The 9,492-nt window shown below is 40.5% G+C and overlaps 1 pseudogene; it reads left to right on the top strand.

Moving 5' to 3' along the window:
- Positions 1 to 200: 200 nt before the first annotated feature.
- On the top strand, positions 201 to 1,013 carry LOC132027651 (olfactory receptor 2L8-like; annotated as a pseudogene).
- Positions 1,014 to 9,492: the final 8,479 nt, after the last annotated feature.

Genomic DNA, 9,492 nt, shown 5'->3' with positions numbered 1-9,492 from the left:
ATCCACCTTCTTGACTTCCTGGAACTGTCATTAAGATGTTAACTATGAGGCTTTTTTTTTTTTCAAAATATGTGTTAATTTTTTAAGAGCTGCAATGTGTTCTGAATAAAACACAGTGGAACTAAAGTAATGAATTAATAAGATTGTTTTTTCTGTACTTAATATGTGTTGCCCTTTAGGGAAAACTAAATTAATATCCCATGAAAAATATTAAACAAAAGTCAACTGATCTCTTCTTATTGGGGTTATTCACACCATCAAGAATTGAATTTTTTTTTCTTCTTCTTCTCAGTTTTCTCCTTTTCCTAGTGGCTCTGTTTGGTAACCTGTCTATGAAAATCCTCATCATCCTAGACACCCATCTCCACACACCCATTTATTTTCTACTTAATTAGCTCCCTCATGGACCTGAACTACATCTCCAGTATTATCTTCAAGATGGTTTCTGATTATCTCTCTGGAAACAAGTCTATTTCTTTCATCAGGTGAGCAATTCGTAGTTTCTTCTTCATTAATGTATCTGATGCATAAGTATTATTATTGACCTCTGTAGCCTATGATGATTATGCAGAAATTTGCTTTTCTCTACACTATGCTATTTGTATAAGCAAAAGAGTGTGTGGTGATCATAAGAGGATCGTGGGTCATGGACTCAACCGACTCATATGCAACGTGCCCACACTGCATATGATTTCTGTATTCATTATAGATCCAGAGCCATCAACAATTTCTTTTGTAATGTTCCATCCATGTTGACTCTGGCCTGAATGGACAACTGGGTCTATGAGTACACAATGTTTGTTAGCATCACCCTCTTCCTTGTGTTTTCTTTCATTGGCATTGCATGTTCCTATGACCTGGTTGTCCATGCCATCTGCTGCATGTGGTCAACAGAAGAGAGGAAGGAGGCCTATATGACCTGCAGCTCCTATATCACTGTGGTACTGCCAAGAAAGCCAAAATCCAGCAGGCGGAGAGAAATGATAAAGGAGAAAGCAATATCTAGATGTTAATATATGTATAATTGAAACAAAGAGATGGTTCTTTGAAAGAATTAATAAGATTGAGAAACCCTTAATCAGACTTATCAAAAAGAGAGAAACCACACAAAATCATGAATGAAAGAGGAGAGGTCACAATAAACCCTATAGAAATAGAAATAATTGGTAGGTATTGTGGAGGGCATGTATTGCATGAAGTACTAGGTGTGTTGCATACATAATGAATTCTGAAACACCGAAAAGAGGTTAAAAAATAAAAATTGAAAAAGACAATATTATAGGCAATTTTCTGCCAACAAACCTTCCAAATTCATTCTAAGAGGCCAGCATAACCTGGAACCCCAAAGCAGACAAACACACCACCATAAAGGAGAATTGTAAGCCAATATCCATGATGAACATGAGTGTAAACATTCTCACAAAAATAGTAGCCAAAAGGATCCAAGAGTACATTAGGATTATTCAAGATGACCAAGAGGGATTAACTCCTGGTCTGCAGGAATGCTTCAATATCAACAAACCCATCTGTGTGATATACCACATTAATATAAGAAAGAACAAGAACCATACGATCCTCTTAATAGATGCTGAAACACACCATGAGAAAACATAGCATCTTGAAAAGATCCCTCCATGTACTGGAATAGAGGGAAAATAGCTCAATATCATTAGTCACATATTAAAGGCTGGAAGTGAATATCATTTTCAATGAGAAAAAACAAAGAGCCTTTCTCCTAATGTCAGGAACACAACAGGAATGTCCACTCTCACCATTGTTTTTCGACATTGGACTAGAAGTCTTAGCCTCAGCATTCAGACAACAAAAGCAAATAAAAGTCATCCAAATTAGCAAAGAAGGAAACAAACTTTGACTTATCTGAGATGACATAATGCTGTGTCTAGAAAACCAAAAATATTCCACCAAAAATTGCAAGAAATGATAGAGGAATCCAGCAAACCCACAGGATATGAAATCAATGTACTGAAGGCAGTTGTAATACTGTACACTAACAATGAAGCAGCAGAAAGAGATATCAAGAAATTGATCAAATTTAAAATTATATTAAAAACTGTAAGATGCTGAGGAATAAGCCTACGAAAGCAGTCAAAAATGAAACATTTATGAAAGATATTGAACATTTATGAAAGATATTGAGGAAAATGCATAAACAGGGGACAGCATTCCATGCTCATGGATTGGAGCAAAAATTTTGTTAAAATATCTATATTACTCAAAACATTCTAAATATTCAATATAATCTCTATAGAAATCCCATCAGCATTTTTCACAGGAGCTGGAGGAACAAACCTCAACTCTGTATGGAATCAGAAAAGACCCTGAATAGCCAGAGGAACATTGAAAAAGGAAACCAAATTTGGGGTGTCACAATGCCTAACTAAAGGTGTATTACAAAGCTGTAGTCAGCAAGATAGTATGGTACTTGCACAAAAATAAGACATATGGACCACATCTTCCTTATCCATTCATCTATTGAAAGGCTTCCTGGTTCTTTCCACAGTTTGGCGACTATGGCCATTGCTGCTATGAACATTGGGTTACAGGTGGCCCTTCTTTTCACTACCTCTGTATCTTTGAGATAAATATCCAGTAGTACAATTGCAGGGTCATAGGGTAGCTCTATTTTTAATTTCTTAAGGAATCTCCACACTGTTTTCCAAAGTGGATGCAACAACTTGCATTCCCATCAACAGTGTAAGAGGGATCCCCTTTCTCCATATTCTCTCCACCACATTTGTTTACTGTCTTGTTAATTTTGGCCATTCTAACAGGAGAAATGTGGTATCTCAAAGTGGTTTTGATTTGAATCTCCCTGATGGCTAGTAATGATGTACATTTTTTCATGTGTCTGTTATTAATTTGCATGTCTTCATTGGACAAGTGTCTGTTTGTGTCTTCTGCCCATTTTTGACATGATTATCTGTTTTTAGTGTGTTGAGTTTGAGGACTTCTTTATAGATCCTGGATATCAGCCCTTTGTCTGTATTGTCATTTGCGATTATATTCTCCCTTTCCGTGGTTGCCTCTTAGTTTTGTTGACTGTTTGCTTTGCCGTGCAGAAGTTTTGATCTTGAGGAAGTCCCAAAAGTTCATTTTCACTTTTGTTTCCTCTGCCTTTGGAGACATGTCTGAAAGAAGTTGCTGTGACTGATGTCAAAGAGGTTACTGTCTATGTTCTCCTCTTGGATTCTGATGTATTCCTGCCTCACCTTGAGGTCTTTTATCCATTTCGAGTTTCTTTCTGTGTATGGTGTAAGAGAATGGTCGAGTTTCATTCTTCTAAACATAGCTTTCCAATTTTCCCAACACCATTTATTGAAAAGAATGTATTTTTTCCACTAGATATTTTTCCTGCTTTGTCGAAGATTAGTTGACCATAGAGTTTGGGTCCATATCTGGGCTCTCTGTTCTGTTCCACTGGTCCGTGTGTCTATTTTTGTGCCAGTACCATGTTTTCCTGGTGATCACAGCTTTGTAGTAAAGCTTGAAATCGGGTAACGTGATGTCCCCAAAATGGTTTTTCATTTTCAACATTTCATTAGTCATTTAGGGTCTCTTTTGGTTTCACACAAATTTTGAGATTTTATGTTCTAGCACTTTGAAAAATGCCAGTGAAATTTTGATCAGGATGGCATTGAAAGTATAAATTCCTCTGTGTAGAATAGACATTTTAACAATATTTATTCTTCTGATCCATGGATGTGGAATGTTTTTCCTTCTTTTTGTGTGCTTTTCAATTTCTTTCATAAGTGTTCTGTAGTTTCCTGATCACAAATCCTTTACCTCTTTGATTAGGTTTATTCCAAGGTATCTTAAGTTTCTTGGCAAAGGAAACAAAAGCAAAAATGAACTTTTGGGACTTCATCAAGATAAAAGCCTTCTGTACAGCAAAGGAAACAGTCAACAAAACTAAGAGGTAATCCACGGAATGGTAGAAGGTATTTGCAAATCCACTACAGACAAAGCACTGATTTCCAAGATCTCTAAAGAACTCCTCAAACTTACACCCAAAAGACAGGTAAACCTGTCAAAAATTGGGCAGATGAAATGAACAGGCACTTCTCCAAAGAAGACATATGAATGCCTAACAGACACATGAAAAAATGTTCATATCAATAGCCATCAGGGAGATTCAAATCAAAACCACATTGAAATACCAGTTTACAACAGTTAGAATGGCCAATATCAACAGGACAGGAAATAATATGGGTTGGAGAGAATGTGGAGAAAGAGGAACCCTCTTCCAGTATTGGTAGGAATGCAAGTTTTTGCACCCACTTTGGAAAACAGTGTGGAGATTCCTCAAGAAATTAAAAAATAGAGCTATCCTATGACCAAGCAATTGCACTTGTGAGTATTTATCCCAAAGATACAAATATAGTGAAAAGCAGGGCCATCTGTACCCCAATGTTCATAGCAGCAATGGTCACAGTCGCCAAAACATAGAAAGAGCCATGATGCCCTTTAGCAGACAAATGGATAAGTAAGATGTGATCCAAATATATGATGGAATATTATGCAGCTGTCAGAAAGGATGAATACCCAACTTTTGTATGAATATGGATGGGACTGGAGAAGATTAAGCTGACTGAAATAAGTCAAAAAGAGAAAGTCAATTATCATGTGGCCTTATTTACTTGTGGAGCATCAGGAATGGCATGAAAGTCATTAGGAGAAGAGAAACAGTAGGAGAAAAGTGAATTGGGGGAAATGGGTGGAGGAGCCAAACCATGAAAGACTGTACTCTGAGAAACAATCTGAGGGTTTTGGAAGGGAGGAGGTGGGGGATGGATGAGAATGGTATTTATTAAAGAGGATATGTATTGTATGGAACAATGGGTGTAGTGCATAAACGGATAATCTTGGAACATGGACAATAAAATTAAATTAAAATGTTAAAAATAAAAATGAGTTTTAAAAAAGAGCAAAAGGAATTGAATGGGAGCAATCACTGTGTTCCATCTGAAGATTGGTGTAGGAAATGATCAATAAAAGAGAAGAAAGCATCCAGAAGTAGATCTATGCCCATATGATTTACTGATTTTTGATAATGGCAAATAATCCACTTAGTAAGAAGGATAGATTTTTAACAAAATTTGTCAGAGCTATTAGACATCCACTGGCATAGAAAAAAAAAAAGTGATCCTCCATACCTACACCTATACTTCACCTCTTTTACAACAGTGAACTCACATTTATGACATCATTCAATTAAAATAAACCATAAAATTATAAAACTGTTAAAAAGGATGCCCAGGAGAGTATTTTCAGGACCAGGATTGGTGGGTTCTTAATCATAGCACTTAAATCAAATTCCACAAAAGAAAACATTTGCTAAACAGGACTTTACCAATATTGAAAACTTTTACTCTACTAAGAAATTAGCTCATATTAGGAGCACAAATATACAAGCTATAGACTAGGTGAATATATTTGCAAGCCACATTATCTGACAAAGAATTCCTAATTAGAACATGTAAATAACTCAATATTCAATAGAAAAAAACAAACAAACAAGCAAACATTCCAAACAGTGGACAGAAAGCCATGAACAGACATTACCTCAAAAAGAACATGCAGGTGACAAGAAAGCATAAGAAAAAAAAAATGTTCAACATCTCTTGCCATGATAAAAAGACAAAAGAAAACCTGACTGAGTCATCAGTACTACCTGCTTTTTAGGACAGCTAGTTAATGTAAAACACAGTAAAAATATCAAATGTTGGAAAGAGCCAGCTCTCCTATATTGCTGGTGTAAAGGTAAAGGGAAGAGCCATTCTGGTAAGACTTTTTGATAGGTTCTACAGAAACAACACTCTCCTGGACCCAGAGAATGAAAATTTGGGATGCCATGAAACATGGTGCACAATTTTATTTTCAGATTAATTTGTAACTGTTGAAAAGAACCCAAGCACCCAAAAGGGAGAAAGACTGCCTCTGTGAAGGGACATTCTGAAATACCTATGGCTTCAGGAAATCTATAAATCGACCTCTCTACCTCTCTACCTGTGTGTAGTAGTGATCTACCTGTCAGTAGACCCCTAGTACTAGCAGACCCATCCTGGCTCATTGGAGCTCTAAGCGCCCCTAAAGGCCCCAGAACCCTAAGGTGTAGGGGTGGAGCAACAGTGAAAGAGGCAGCGTGGTTCCAGTGCTGGTCTGTGATTTGGCAGATGCTGTCCTGTTATGCCCTATAGTCCTAAGGGGGAAAGATGGCCAGGTATGAAACAGAGGCATCTCACACACTGCTACCTCCCCAAGGCTGATGTTTTGCCTTTGGGGAGGAAAGGTCAGGACCAGGACCTGGCTCACAGTCTAATATCCCTTCTTCCTTCCCTCCTCTAGATTGCATCTGCCCCTGCCTTTGTAGATCTCCTCCCTAAACCTGCCTTCTCCTGCCTCCTGCTCACACAATCAGCTCTTAGCCAAATTGCCTCCATTTTTTATATGAAGGAATGGAGACTGAAAGATTGAACGGATCTGGGGTTGGAAGCCAACCCAGGGGCCTGATGTTTGTGTAACCATTTGTACAGTGAGCAAGGTCTGAGAAACTAATCACAGGAGGGTTTTTTTTTTATGATTTTATTTATTTATTTGACAGAGAGCGATCACAAGTAAGCAGAGACGCAGGCAGAGAGAGGAGGAAGCAGGCTCCCCGTGGAGCAGAAAGCCTGATGCAGGGCTTGATCCCAGGACTCTGGGATCAGGACCTGAGCCAAAGGCAGAGGCTTTAACCCACTGAGCCACCCAGGTGCCCCATAATCACAGGAGTTTTTGAGTGCTAGGATCACATAAGCAATCCATATCCTAATACATTTATGTGACCTGGACTCTACCAGCCTTCATACTGACTCCCGAAAATAGCAACTTCAAATCAACTCAGACATTGTCCATCTTATGAATGCAAGCCTCCCATTCCTTAAGTTCCCCTGAAGTTTACTTCCAACCCAGAGGGGAATATTCCTCATTGTTCCTATATATATATGCCCAGGTGCTATGAGCACACTGCCATGACTGAGATCAGCCCAGGAGCCACAGCTCTAGGCACTTCCCCTACAATCTCTTTTGGAGTCAAATGTAGAAGCCAGATCACTGGGATTTGCACCACACCAGCACCTACACTACACATTCCTGGAGCTAAGATGGACCATAGCCCAGAATAGGCCAGCCAGGAATCTCACCGTCCAACTCCATTCTGACCCTCGGTGTTCCATCTTATCAGAAGGTCAGCACTAGATCTTGGAAGTGGCCCCATTCTTCATGCCCAAGCAAATCCGTACAGTCTCCAAGGTGCACCTGTTCCAAATTCTCTCCCATTGCAACTTACTCTGTGCAAAAACCCATGAACCTAAAGCACCCAATATGAATCTCACATGTCTCCCCAATTGCTGCAGTGTTTCTTTGGTCAGAATGGAGCCCACCAGTCTGGCCACTCGTACCATTCTGCATCCTGCTTTGACCCAAACCTACTCATTCAGAGACAGGGAGTCATTCCCTGCCTCTGGAGTCCCTCTACACATCTCCGCTGGTCTTGTCACATTTGTTTTTCCAAGGACTGTATCACAGACGAACATGTCCTGGACTAACAGCTTATTTCCTGGCCACAGTATGGAGCCATAGCATCAGGGGCCAACCTCACATATATCAAAAATCTGAAAGAAAAAAAAAAAGGTTTCTTCCAACACTATCTGCAGAAATACCTGTGTACAGACATACTGGTTCTCTTTTCCTTCCCTTCAGAATTGTTCTGAACTTAGGTCCTCTTCTTTGGTTCTAGATGTAAGTATGTCTGAACCTGTTGATGGGGACAGGCAGGTCATGCTCAGTGTCTGCTCTGCATACTTACCCAACATATTATCAGAGCCATGGAAACCCCAGCCTCAGTAGAATGTGATGACTCATAAGGGATGGTAGTGACTCTAAGACAGGCTGCCCTTTACAATCACCCAGGGGTTGTTACTTGCAAATTAGTTATTTAGAAATCATCATTTTTGTTGTTGTTGTTGTTGTTTTTATTTTATATGATTTATTTTCCTACTAATCAAAATCATATCATACCACTACTATGGGAAATGAACACATATCATACCACTACTCTGGGAGATGAACACATACACCCATAGTGGGTGGGTGCACAAACATTAACACTTGGGCACTGCTTGTAAAGCAGAAACATCCAGGAAGACATTCATTTGAAAGAAGCACCTCTCCACCTCATGGAGCTGAGCCTACCTGTTATTGCACTGCTTGGATTCTTGTTTTAAGGCCTCTACCTCTCCCTTGAGGATATAACACTTCTCCTTCAAATGAAGGATTCCAGCCAGACATCACAGTGTTCAGCGCCTGGGTCTCCTCCACAATTTCCTCCCATTGCCCTTCCTCATTTATAGACCTAAGTTTTAATACAAAGTCTTCTTGGACTAGTTCAGAACTGAATTGTTGCTCTCCACATTCGAGAGCATACAGTGCTTGCTTGCTAGGCCCATCAGAAAGCTCAGTTATTGGTGTACTGATGCAGGGGTACATGGTGAACTCAGGGGTACATGGTGAACTCACTGTCACCATGCCTGCTTGGCCTCACACAGAGCTGGTTTTTTGGTCTTTTGGTCCAAGTGCCCATGGTAAGCCTGCTACAAACATTCCTACCTGCTTGAGCACAGAGTTGAGTTGTTGGTTTTGAGATCCAAGGTCCCACGGTGCACCTACTTACCAGGTGCCTGCTTGGCATATCAGACAGATGAGTTTGTCTCCAGGTCCAAGGGCACATGATGACCCTGTTTTACAGGTTCCTGGATAGCCTCGTGCAGAGCTTCAATGTTTTTCTCCAGGTCCAAAGGCCCATGGTGAGCTTGCTGCCCAGGTGTCTGCTTGACCTATCAGACAGCTAAGTTTCTGGTCTCCAGGTCCATGGGCACATGGGGAGCTTGCTGTCAAGGTGCGTCCTTGGCCATGCATAGAGCTGAGTTGTTTGTCTTGATGTCCAAGGGCACATGGTGAGCCTCCGGGCTGGGTGTCTGCTTGGCTTAGCCCAGATCTCCTTCATGGGTCTCAAGATCCAAGGGAACATGGTAAGCCTGCTGTCCTGGTGACTGCTTGGCCTAGTAGAGAGCTGATTTTGTGGTTTCCAGGTCTATGGGCCCATGGTGACTCAGCTGTCAAGTTGCCTGCTTGGCTTGTCACAGAGGTGCATTGTTGGTTTCCAGGTCCAAGGGCACATGGTTAACTGTCTGCATGCCTCCTTAGCCCATTAGACAACTCAATTGTTATTCTCCCGGTCTAAGGACACATGGTAAGCCTGATTTCGAGGTGGTCACTTGGCCAAGCAAAGAGCTGAGTTGTTGGTCTGCAGGTCCAGGGGCACATGTTGAGCCTCTTGTCAAGGTGTCTGCTTGTCCTAGCCCAGATCTCCTTTCTTGGGCTCAAGGTACAAGGGCACATGTTTCCCCCACTATCAAGGTGCCTGCATAGCCC

Source organism: Mustela nigripes, chromosome 12, assembly GCF_022355385.1.
Source record: "Mustela nigripes isolate SB6536 chromosome 12, MUSNIG.SB6536, whole genome shotgun sequence".
Classification (NCBI taxonomy): domain Eukaryota; kingdom Metazoa; phylum Chordata; class Mammalia; order Carnivora; family Mustelidae; genus Mustela; species Mustela nigripes.
The sequence above is the reverse complement of the archived record's forward strand: the minus strand, read 5'-3'. Positions and strand labels throughout refer to the sequence as shown.